Below are 13,660 nucleotides of genomic sequence, written 5' to 3' on the forward strand. Positions count from 1 at the left end.
TTTTAAATTGAGTGATTTATAAGTGTAACTTTAGTCTTTAAAAGTGTAACTTTAGTCCATTAAAGTGTAATTTTAGTCCATTAAATTGTAATATTAGTCCAGAAGTGTAACTTTAGTCCATTAATTTGTAATTTTAGTCGAGAAGTGTAACTTTAGTCAACTAAAGTGTAATTTTAGGCCATTAAATGGTAATTTTAGTCCATTGAGAGTATAAATCTCTAGTCCATATTCATGGTGTAACTTCAATCCATTGAGAGTATAATTTTAGTCCTTTGATAGTGTAGCTTTAGTCCATTGAGAATATAACTTTGGTCCTTGAGTGGGTATCTTAATAGAGATAAGTGTAACTTTAACAGAAAAAAGTTTAATTTTAACAGAAAAAAGTGTAATTATAATAGAAAAAAGTGTAATTTTAACAGAAAAAAGTGTAATTATAATAGAAAAAAGTGTAATTTTAACAGAAAAAAAGTGTAATTTTAACAGAAATAAGTGTAATTTTAACAGAAAAAAGTGTAATTTTAATGAAGAAAAGTGTAATTTTAACTAAAAAAAAGTGTAATTTTAACAGAAAAAAGTATAATTTTAATGGAGAAAAGTGTAATTTTAACATAAAAAAGTGTAATTTTAATAGAGAAAACTGTAATTTTAATAAGTGTAACTTTAATAGAGAAAAATGTAACTTTAACAAGATAAAGTGTAACATTAATAAATAGGGGAAAATGTAACTTTAATCGAGAAAATTATAACTTTAATTAAGAAAAATGTAACTTTAATAGAGATAAAAAACACAACAATCAGATCTAAAACTTAAAAAAAAAAAACTAAAAACAAAAAATTTACAAATTATTGACAAAACAATAATAAAGCCATACAAAACACAACATTATGGACCATTTTACATCACCACCATCAAAACTTAAAAAAAAAACTAAAAAAAAGGAAAAGAAAAATAAAACAATACAAAACACAACAGACCATTTTACATCACCACCATCAAAACTTTAAAAAAAAAATTGCAAAAGAAGCAAAAAACAAAACCCAAAACAAAAAACAAAATACAAAAAGACACACAAACAACAAATATTAAAAAAAATAATAAAAAGAATAAACGAGATGTGGCAGCTTAAATGCACAGTGGAGAGTGGTGCGGCGGTGGTGTCGAGTTGGAGAGGAGATGTGGCAGTGGTTCCGAGTTGGTGTCGGGTTGGAGAGGAGGGAGGCAGTCGATTATGGTGAAGGTGTGGAGTTGGAGAGGAGATGTGGCAGTGGTGTCGGGTTGGAGATGAGGGAGGCAGTCGTGTGGTGGGTGTGCGGTGGTTTTGGTGTGGGGTGGGGGCGTGGGTCGTGAGTGCAATCTGAAAAAAAGAGAAATGAGGGGGAGGTGATGGCTGTGGTTATGGTGTGTCGTGTGAGGATGGCGGTGGTTGTGGTCGTGGGGGAGGTGGCTGTGAGGAGGTGGTGGGATGCGTGGGTGGTGGTGGTTGCGTGAGGGGGTGGGTTGGTGAGGAAAAGAGGAGGATTTTTTTTTGAATTTGTAGGTTTTGAATTTATTGGGTTTTTGATTTTATTAGGTTTTTGATAGAGAAAGTGAATGAATTGTGTGGGATGAGAGATAAATGGGTGTGATGATAAATTATATATAGTGGAATTAGTGATAATTAGGGTGGATTAGTTAAGGTAGTGAGAGAGAGTGTTTATTTAGCTAATTAATCACCTTTTTGTGCTTTGATCTCCACCACCCATCTTCCCCATCCAATGGCTTGGATGAGGACTTATGGACTCACACTTAGAGCATGGACTTACTTGATCTTGACTCTCTCTCTCTCTCTCTCTCTCTCTCTCTCTCTCTATATATATATATATATATATATATATATATATATATATATATATATATATATATATATATATATATATATATATATATATATATATATATATATATATATATATATATATATAAATGAGATCAAATGAGTCCACCTTAATTCATTGAGTCCATAAGTCCCATTTAGAGCCTTTAGATTGTGAGTATGGATGGCTAAGATTACACCAAAAAGCAACTTATAAGATTATAATATTGTGTAGAGTATTTACCCCTCTCCTTTAGGGGGGGTAGACTTACTGTGCAAACCTTCATGTGTGTTACTCCATCAGTCACTTGCACGTTATTCCATTTCCCTCCACTCTCTCATACAACTACTTCTCTAATAATTTCAAAAACCGTCCTAACTCCTGTATTTGATTTCCACATTTCTTCATCTTTCTTTACCACATTTCCTTACCAAATATAACAAAGCCATTTCTACTCTTTTTTATTCTCAATCAAACCATCCTAATTCCTCACTTTTTTGCTTTACCACATTTCCTTATCACATTTCCTTTATCAGTCACTTTGAAGTAATTCTTTGATCATCCTTGAGTCCTTTCTTTGTTCTAATTTTTTAAATATGTAGATTATCCTTGAGTCTTAATTGTTATATAAAGGTTTTATTCTTTTGTTCTCATTTCATTGTTATATTTTGTTATTACTGAGATTATGTTTTTATTAGCATGCTTAATTTAATTCATTTTTATTCTATTGATTATCCATAAACATCTTAATTCATTAGCATGCTTAAATTTAATTTTAAGTGGGCCAGATTTATTTTAAAAAGTATCAATTACTAGTTATTTTGATAGTGTAAATCTGAACAAATGAGAAGTGTAAATGTAATAAACTGTAACTGTAATTAGGGTTTTCGCTGAAAGTGTAAGTTTTTTTTTTGTATGTTGCAACTCGAATAATGTGAAAGTGTAATTGTTAATGATATAAGTGTAAATGTGAACAAATGGGGAGTGTCAATGTGAAAGTCTATAAGTGTAAATGTGAACAAATGGGGAGTGTCAATGTAAAACTTTAATAAGACTATTGAGTCTGTTTATGGGGAGTGTAAATGTGATGTAACTAAGACTATAAATGTAAATGTGATGAAACCCAAAGTGTAAATTTAACGATTGGGGAAGTGTAAATGTAATAAAATGAAAAGTGTAAATCTGAATAAATTGTAAGTGTAAGTCTGATAAGACTATAACTGTAAATTTTAAATGTAAATGTGATGAAACCCAAAGTGTAAATGTGAACAAATAAAAAGTATAAATCTGAATAAATTGGAAGTGTAAATGTGATGAAACCCGAATTGTAAATGTGATGAAATTAAAAGTGTAAATCTGAATAAATTGGAAGTATAAGTCTGATAAGACTATAACTGTAAATTCCAAGTGTAAATGTGATGAAACTGAAAGTGTAAATGTGATTATAGAGGAAGTGTAAATGTGATAAAATTAAAAGTGTAAATCTGAATAAATTGGAAGTGTAAGTGTGATAAGACTATAAATGTTTAAGTGTGATAGATATTCTGTATAACTTCTGTAATTTTCCACCTGATTCAGATGGCATCCGATGAAGAACAACCTGAAAATGAAGAACAACCACAAGTTACCCCTACTGTTTCGTTAAGTGTCGTCCTAACAGGATTTACAAGCTTACTAGTAAGCTTAACAATGCTCAGCGAGCCGCTGTACCGAGGATTGGGTTTGGGGGGCTGCTCCATCTTAAACTAAGAATTTACCCGCTTTCACATGTTCCTGAATTTCTCGATGCTTTCAGCGATGGTTCTTATGTGTTCAGGGCGTCGGAGTTGAAGGAGTTTATGGTTACGAAGTATGATGTCTATGACTGTTTCATGTTACCTGTTAGTGAGAGAGAGATGGAAATAGTACCTACTGGACATATGTCTGGTGCTAAAGATGAAAAATATAAGCGCATAAAAAATGTGCGGCGGCAAAAATTCAAAGTTAAATCAAATTCTGATTCTATTCCTTTAGGAGACGTCTTCAAACATATCGAGGCGAAGACATATAAAGATGGAGGGGATGAATTCTGCCGTCTGTTTGTGCTGCTTAGTATGTCATCATTCCTTGCGCCCACTTTGAACAACGAGCTTGAAATGAAGCTTTTGAAAGTTGTAGAAGATGTGAGTGCCATTCCGCAGTATGACTGGTGTTCGTACGTCTTAGAATGTATAGCTAATACAGCGGTCGGGGCTCGCAGTGTGCAGTCACATTTGCTTGGTTGTATCCCATTCCTTATGATCACTTATTTTCATCTGTTTGATTTCCGCGGTAAGAGTTGCCCAGATGATCAGCATTGGGATATGAAGACTTTATCGAGCAGGATAAAGGATAAGCTGGACAAGGGGCCATTGTGTCGACTAACATTGTCTAAGGTGAAGTACCCCCACTGTCAAAATAAGCCCTCTGATGAGAAGGACACTGACAATACGATCTTGGCCATAGCTGGCGCGGCCAAGACACCATTGGCAAGCCCTACGCCTCTCCTGATTTCAACGCCGTGTACAACACCCGATAAGAAGTTTATTCAGATTGAACTTCCCCCTGGTGTTAAAGATGATGACGAGTTGAAAGCTAGGGCCTTAGATGTAAGTGTTGTGTTATAATTGCTTAATTCATGCACTGATTTTTTAATATTTATATTTGAGCAGGTACATATTGTGCAACTGGACTTAAAAGCTTTTTTTTTTACCAAGTGTAGGGTGTACACGAGCTGTACTTGAAGATTCAAAGGAACGCTATGGCCTTGTATTCATGGTATGCGGATGCAACGTCAATGATCAAGAATTTAACTACAGGGGCTAATTCTTCAACTGGTATTGTTCCGTCACAAGCGGCGCAAGAATTTTTCGAAGGTGCAAAGCTGAAGGAATATGTTGAAGAAGTTGAAAATATAGCGTCACAAATGAAGAAGTCTCTTGATAAAGCTCCTTTATTGTCAGATGTTGGGATGGTGGCCAAGAAAAAAACCAAGACAGCCAAGAAAAAAAACAAGGTTGAAAAATTCGAGTTTACGCTTACTGTAGAGGGTGTATCACTTGCAGATGATGCTGATTTGGTTGAGAAAGCAGGTGATGGGGTGGTGTCACAGATTATGGAAACCGTTGATTTTTATAACACCGCTGAACTGAGTGAAGCTTGTCGATGAGAGAAAGAGGAATGTGGGGGAGACGAAATTGACTTTTCTCAATTAACTGATCGTCAGATTTGAGAGACAATTATAGCCCGGCTGAAGTTTCGGAAGCTTTGATGAAGGCCTCAGAAAATGGGGAGCAGAAAAGTGGTGAAGGAGAAGTGGCTATTACTAGTGGCCCCCCTGAGGTGGCTGGTCATGTTGTTGAGAAGGATGAATCAGAAGTAGCGGATACGGTGGATGCGGACGTGGTAGTGCAGTCAACTCAACATGCTTCATCTTCATTTCAGTTGAAATTTATTTCGACTTCTGATATTGAGAAGGCGCTGCATGGTTTGTTAGAAGGGGATGCGGTCCCCAAATCAAAAAGTGATGGTGACGCTGAAGGAACAGAGGTTAGTGCACAGAGAGCTCAGGATGAGTTTGTGCATGGAATGGATATTGAGCCGTCTCAAGCAGGGGATAATGACTCAGAGGAATTGCCGAATATGGAGTTGACTTTTTATACAACTGTAGACATTAAAGAAACCTTCCGAGGGGTGCCAGATGTTGGTTGTGCAGAGGCTATAGAGCAAGAACAGGGGCCTCCCTGTGAACCTGAACCACCGGTGAATGGATCAGCGCCTGTTGAGGCTGTGGACGTTAGCAGTGTCTAGGGAGCGGACCAGCCTATTGGCTAAGCCTTTTTCAGTGAAACAAAGTTCCCGGGGGTTGAGTCGATAGTTTTTTCGACCGCAGACCTAAAAGATGCATCTCGAGAAGGGTCAGAGATCGGTTGTGGCATGGTCAACGAGCAAGAACAAGGTCCTCCTGCACAACCAGCTGTTCCCGACTCATTTCAAAATGAGGCTGTGGCTATGGATGTGTTAGGTTCATATACCTATTATTAGACTCTTCTAATAGTGAACAAATTAACATTTTAATTTCTAGTTCTTTAGATCTAGTGCATGCATAACAAAATAAGAGATTTATAAGAAAACAATGTCCCTTACATTGTTAATTTCGGTTTTGTTGGCACAAGTAAGGTCTCCTACCTTCACTTGTTCTTGAGCTATTATGAATATAAGGATGATCCTCCAAAGACTCCAAGTATAGAAGCCACTCCTTTTGATTGCACCCAAGACTAGCCATTATCACTACTAAATAATATGTGCTAGATATTTGTTTAGTAGTATACCTTCAAATTTATTACTAATACTCATATATTATACTAATAATATTAGTAATTTGATTTGAACGATTTGGTTCATGATTTCTCTAATTTTGGAGAAAGATGAACAAAGTATGAGAGAGGTATGCATGAATGAATGAATGTGCATTAGTTGAATGAATAGAGAATAATAAATTTCTAGTATATGGAAGGGGGTCATGGTTTTGGGAGGATGGGAGACCAATATATGGTCTTTCACTTTTCCCTTTTGTTCTTATCTAAACACTAGGTGTAAGACTAGGCTAGTGTACTCATCACATATGTCATACACTATGAACAAATGCAAACAAACAAAAGCCATTTGATACTACCCAAAACCGGTTTCTTCTCTTAAAATAGACTACCATTTTATTTTGTCAATTTGTCATTTGTCACACAATATGTCACATGTAGTATGTTACATGTTATTAATTAATTTAATGCATATTTATCACATAAATATCATGTTATAAATTAATTAAATTACATTCAACAAATTGACTAGTGATCCTTGATCACATAAATAAAATGGGTCATTTAATTATAATTCACAACATCTTGTAATTATAATTAACCATTCATTCTCATCTCTATTGTTTCTAAAACAATAAACAATTTTAGTAATAAAACATTTCAATTACTAAAATAAATCTTATTTAATACCATTACAATAAGATATAAACATTCTCTCTCACAAATTGAATTGTTCAATTTTAAGGAATTGATCAACTTGTATCGTCATACAATTAATCAACTTTACTGATTAGGGCATCATCCTTTAGGTGTGACCTTAAGGGATCAACTGACCACCACCGTCCCACGACAGTAACGTCAAACTCTAGCAAGCCAATCGTTACCGATTAATGTTGATCAGTTGACTATATAAATAAATCATCCCTTACGTATTCTTTATATGAGATTTAATTATGATATTAAATCATGTGATCGCATTATTGTTGAGGGCACATTTTCTAACAATCTCCCACTTGTCCGAGACAAGTGTGCGTCACCAATTCTCTTGTCCTATTACAATCTCCCACTCAATGCAAGGTGTCTTGCAGGTCGTACTTGCACTTGATCATATCTTGAGTGGTTTCCTGTTCTGGAGAGTAACTATCTGACCGGAATTATCTATTAAGATACCTTCCGAGCGTGTCCACGCATTTCCAGTTCACTACTCCTCGAGTGGCCTTGAGATTTCAAATGACCCTGATAAGGGGTGGACAATTCCTATCGCAGTATTCCCTTTTTTAGTCACAGTTCATCATAACCCAAAATATACCCAGTTTGACTTCATTTAAGATAATCGTAGAGCATAAATCAAAGCTAATCAGAAATTTGTGCCAACTTGGGCGAATAGTCTCTAGTCAAAAGAATTAACTCATAAGAATACTATAGTAGCTCTTGCCACGACCAGGCTTTATGAATTACCAGAACTCTATAAGCGGTCACTGCCCGACAGAGTGTCCCATACAGTCTGCCTATGTGATTGACTAGTCATCCCATATGACTCTATGGCACTTGAACTTCCCATCAATCGCATCACACTCTAGTCACTTCGAGACGTCACCTCATATAAGTGACTAGGGGCGAATACCATGTCAATCCAGTTCACTTTAATGGGGTTCAATTTGTCTCTACAACCCATTCGGATACGACAAGGTAACGGGTGAGTTTAATGAAACTCAAACGATAAATGCGATTATCATATATGAATAGTCAATACACTATTACTACTTCATATCTTATAATCTTTAGTGTATTATAAACACTAGTTAAAAATGTAATAAAAGCTTGGCAAGTGGATATACCCTATATCCATATATTCCAACTTTATCAATTGCTATTTCCTTCTATTCAATGTTATCTCTAATAACTTGAATTTATTTCTAAATATTTGTCTAGTCTTCTTACTAGACTTGTGCTATTTAACTTGAAAGATGCTCCCACTGTTATCACATAACCTGTGATAAAGTCATTTGTAGATGGATTCACAATTAATCCCTATCTTGACCAACTTATCACAATTTACTTAGATTTTTTGTGTAGAATTTGTAATGCACAAAACTAAAACACTTTTCTAGTTTCTTACTCCTTTGTCAATAAGACATCCTAGGATTTCAACAAATCCTTTTAAGTTTGGAAACTAAAGTTTGTGCAACCCTTCAACACCTAACTTAGTTTATCATCCAAACATATGAACATGTTTTCAATTGTTCTTTAAGGCTTTCACAAGCCATATTATGGGAATTATCTTGTTATTGACTCATCATGCCCTAGGCATATATCACATAATGGCATGTATGTCTGTTGGCATGCATGATCATTCTAATGGCGGAAACATTAGCAAACGATTTCATGTAGTCAACAACTTAATATGTTCAGTGAACGACTATGACTCCATCATAGTAATTCCACTTTCATCATCAAGAATAACTCATTCAACCTTGTTGATGTACAATAGATATGAAAGATCTTATCATCATAAGACTCTTAACTCCATGCCAATATTCTCTCACACAGATTCAGAAATCTTAGAATATATCGCACCCTTTCCTAGTCTCCCAATCACTCTTGACAGAAGAGAGCATTGGTACATTATTCTCAATAATTAATATGTTATCAACATATAAGACATGGAGAAACAATTCTAGCTCCCACTTAGCTTCATGTATAATCATGATTCTTCAATCATGTGAATGAAACCATTCACTATTATCACATGAACGAAAAGTATAATCCTTTAATGCTAGCTTAAGACCATCTTGTGATCACTTAAGATAGCTACGCATAATATGTTAGGATTTTTAGATCTTCATCTAAGGTTTTGTGTTTCAAACACTTCCTTCTCTAAATTCCCATTTTAGAAAAGCGAATATAAATTTCATTTGCCATTCATTATCAAATGAAATTCGGCAATTCCTAACATAATTTATTTTGATCAACATCTTCATGTCGATCTATGCTCTTGTTTACTCTAAAGCTCTATTCACTTTAAGGAGACCCTTGCCTTTAAGTAAATCTACTCTTTGAGTAACAATCTTTGGATTGTAATGCTATGGCTCGTATGTAACAAAGTCGATTTAGGACAATACCATTACTTTCGCAAAGCAACATTTTAACAACAAGACATGTGTGCTAAACTCCCACTGAACTATACTCCCACTCTATCTTTATAGATTATAGTTTCATTACTTTCATAAAGTAACACATTAACTATAAGACATGTTTGTGACGATCCAATCTACTCTCACTCTATCTCTTAGAAATACTTCTATCTTCTTAAGAGATAGCTTTGTGAGTCACAAACATATATGGTGGAGTAATAGTAGTTTGTCTAGATTGACATGTTAGCACCTAAAAACCGGCTCTTTTATGGCAGTTTGAATCACGTCATATGCGAGTCTTATCCATGTCAGTTGTTAAATAGACTCTCTATTTTAGGTATCTCCAGGCTGACCCTCCAGATTAATATAAAATCCCCAATAGTAAGTTCAACAACTCAAACTGACTCATATTAGTTTGATCTTATAGGTAGTGACACTAGGTCATAATACATATTTTAATAAATCAAATTCATTACTTAGATCTTTGCCACTACGATCGAATCGTAATGCTTTAGTACTTTGTTCAATTGGTTCTCTACATCATTTAGAAATTCTTTAAATTTCTCAAATGCTTCACTTTATATTTGATTAAGTAAATATACCTTTATCTACTTAAATCATTGGTAAAAGTGACTAAGTAGTCATAACTTCTCCTTGCGGTGATGCTCATATGACCACATACATCGACATGTATTAGTCTTAACAAATCACTTGCTCGTGTTCCTTTACCACTAAAGGGAGTACGAACTATATTGCAAAGGAGACAAGATTCGCATATTCTATATGATTGAATAATCAAATGGTTCAATAAATCTAGTCGACACTAGCCTTTAAATGCGTTACTCATTTATGTAACCTAATAAAAAAAGGTCAAATGAACAAATCATTTGAATCACTTGTTATGAGTCTTTTGGATTGTATTACGAAGATATCTTTGCTTGAGTTGGAAGTGTCTAAAACTTGAATACCATTAAGAGAATTGACTTGGCTCCCAGCCATGTCAATTTTTCAAACAAAATACAACGATTGTTTTTTATGGCGAAATATGAATCCTTTCATGCCTGACATGAAATAATGTTTTAGATATAATGGGTACATAATCACCATTATGTTGATTACAACTCAAAGTTATTAGCTTAAAACAAGTACATCTTTGCCTGATGTGTCGGAGATCTACATCACCCTTGTTTAGCTTTTCCACATTTCCAAGTGCCACTTGGAGTAACAAGTCCAACTTTGATATCTTCCAAATACTTGGGGCAATTATGCTTCCAATGGCCCATGACATTACAATAATGACATTCATGGTAGGATAGGGCACCCTTATTGGTTTTGTGGTAGTCTCTCTATCAACTTCCAATTCACAATCGGATTTGGGTTTCTTACCCTTCCTTGCCTTTATAAATACCATTAGCCCTTTCTGTTGCAAGGACATTCTTGCTAGAACTCCCACTCAATTTGATATTTCTCCTTGCTTAATCAAACAAGGACACCTTGAAATTTGTGAAATTCCCCTCATATGATCCTCTTACCAGAGAGGTGGGCATGAGTATGAAGTGGGAGGTGTAGAAGTGGTAAAATAGCAAAAATTTCCATCCTCACCAATGCCAAGGCGTAATTCTCTAATCGGGCCATTGTCATATGAGGAGCATTTTTCATTGAATGATTGGAGCCATGGATTAATGGTGATCGGTGTAGGATTTATTAGATGAATCGATTGCAAATAAATAACAACAAAAATGGAAATTAAGGAAACAATTAACATAATACTTGTAAACAAGTATTGCATTTATATAGTGACCTCTACCCAACTATTATAAATGATCCCGAGATCCAAATTCATATTAATACGGGTACGGTGAACCTAGTCATCCCTTATTAATATAACTCGGTGGATTAACCTCTTAATCGATTCTACTTCTAGAACTCTCGGTCGATAAAAATTACTCTAATTTTCATCTTTATCCCAGAACACATGCGACTATGGTCACGAATACTTTCGTTGAGCTCAATCCAAATTTCGATGTAATAACATTTTACTACCCACTTACCCAACGTAACAAGGTTTGTATTACGGTGAAGCCGGATTAACTCCTTGTGAAATTGGGTTTCGTGGATTCTACTATTTGGTAAGGCTAAATCTCAATTATTAATTTAGCGAGAGGTCATGTCAATTTATTATCTATCACGTTTTAAGTGAACTAAAGCGGTGAACTACGAATATTATAATTGACACGGTCGATGACTCGATATGATATGCACGTGTTGTTATGGCGATTTGGCAATGCATGCAACATATTAAAAGAAATGCAAAGCAATAATAAAAATTCCTAGTATGGCCTTCCTAGAAATAGAAAATCAAATAATCTATTACATATTCGGAAACCAACTCCTTTGGTCCCTTGAATCTTCAAGTGGAACGCCTCCCAAGAACATCGTCTTTGCTGGAACACCTTTCCGAATGGCACCGTCTTGAAGAAGCTCCATAATTACAAATAATAATAAAAATACAAAGCTATTCCTATTATACATTTGTAAAATGAAATACTAGTAAAAATAAAAGTGATACGAGATCATATTAAATTACAACCGAATCAATATTCCGTTTCATTACGGGTAATATCGATTAAAACTAAGGCCATACTAAGATAAAATTACATAATTCAAAATTATATAAACAAAAGACATTCAACAATTGAAATATGCAGCATTATAATATGTATATATCATGCCAAATTATGTGCCAAATCGCCCTATTTAACTTATATCGTTTATATTACTCGGTTTTATAGAAATGCGCGATAATAACTTCTTAAAATCACAAATTAATACTTAAATCACATTTAAGCTCAAGTTAATTATCCTAACACTCTTAGGACTCAAAAATTAGTCATCACTGAATTTTTGACGATAATTCAACTTGATTTAATTTTTATGCTCATTTTTTACCTTAAAAATTATAACATTTATGAAATAAATCCAAATTAAATTACAATAATTTTAAAATTTGAATTTTAAATTTTTGAACATTCTGGAATAATTCCATGATATTCATAATGTCAAAAATCATGGTCAAAATTTTCGAATTAATTTTGAGAAAATAAAGTTGCAATTTATCGGTTTTATCTCATAAAAATCTAAAGTATCCAAAAATTACTCCCATTAATTTTACAACTTTAGATCTGATAAGTGGGATATTTATGCAACCTAAAATAATTTTCTCATGCCATGCAATTCGTTTTAGCTATTTATGCTAAAATAGTCACTATTTATGTCATTTTTACTCTAAAAATTCATAAATCATGCTAAATGAGATCATTTCATCTTGAAATTTAAATATACTGTGTAAATCATGCATGTGACAATACATTAAAGTTTCATGGACTGGTTCGAAGTTTAACTATTTTTAACCATTTTACCTCTTTTAATCTATTTTTATCTCATAAAAATCATAAATCATGCAATATTAATCCAATTAATATGATATTTTACACAAAACTTTTAAAATATGCATGTGAGGTAATATAAAATTTTCAAGGTCAGAAACTTAGTTTAACTATTTTTAGTATTTTAATTCCCATTTTAGTCATAAAAATGTAATAAAATGACCAAAAATCCTTAAAATGAGCAATAAATTTCCATAAATCATAAAAATGACCTAAAAACATTGTAGGACCAGAATATATAACATGCAAAAGATTTCGTGGCTTTATCTTCATCAAACTCAATTTTTTTAGTTTTATATGTTAACATTTTAACTCGGAAAAACAATAACCGATTATGCATGCAACATCCTATGCTCTGATACCACTTGTTAGGTTCATATACCTATTATTAGACTCTTCTAACAGTGAACAAATTAACATTTTAATTTCTAGTTCTTTAGATCTAGTGCATGCATAACAAAATAAGAGATTTATAAGAAAACAATGTCCCTTACATTGTTAATTTCGGTTTTGTGGGCACAAGTAAGGTCTCCTACTTTCACTTGTTCTTGAGCTATTATGAATATAAGTATGATCCTCCAAAGACTCCAAGTATAGAAGCCACTCCTTTTGATTGCACCCAAGACTAGCCCTTATCACTACTAAATAATATGTGCTAGATATTTGTTTAGTAGTATACCTTAAAATTGATTACTAATACTCATATATTAAACTAATAATATTAGTAATTTGATTTGAACAATTTGGATCATGATTTCTCTAATTTTGGAGAAAGATGAACAAAGTATGAGAGAGGTATGCATGAATGAATGAATGTGCATTAGTTGAATGAATAGAGAATAATAAATCTCTAGTATATGGAAGGGGGTCACGGTTTTGGGAGGATGGGAGA

Source organism: Silene latifolia, chromosome Y, assembly GCF_048544455.1.
Source record: "Silene latifolia isolate original U9 population chromosome Y, ASM4854445v1, whole genome shotgun sequence".
Classification (NCBI taxonomy): Eukaryota; Viridiplantae; Streptophyta; class Magnoliopsida; order Caryophyllales; family Caryophyllaceae; genus Silene; species Silene latifolia.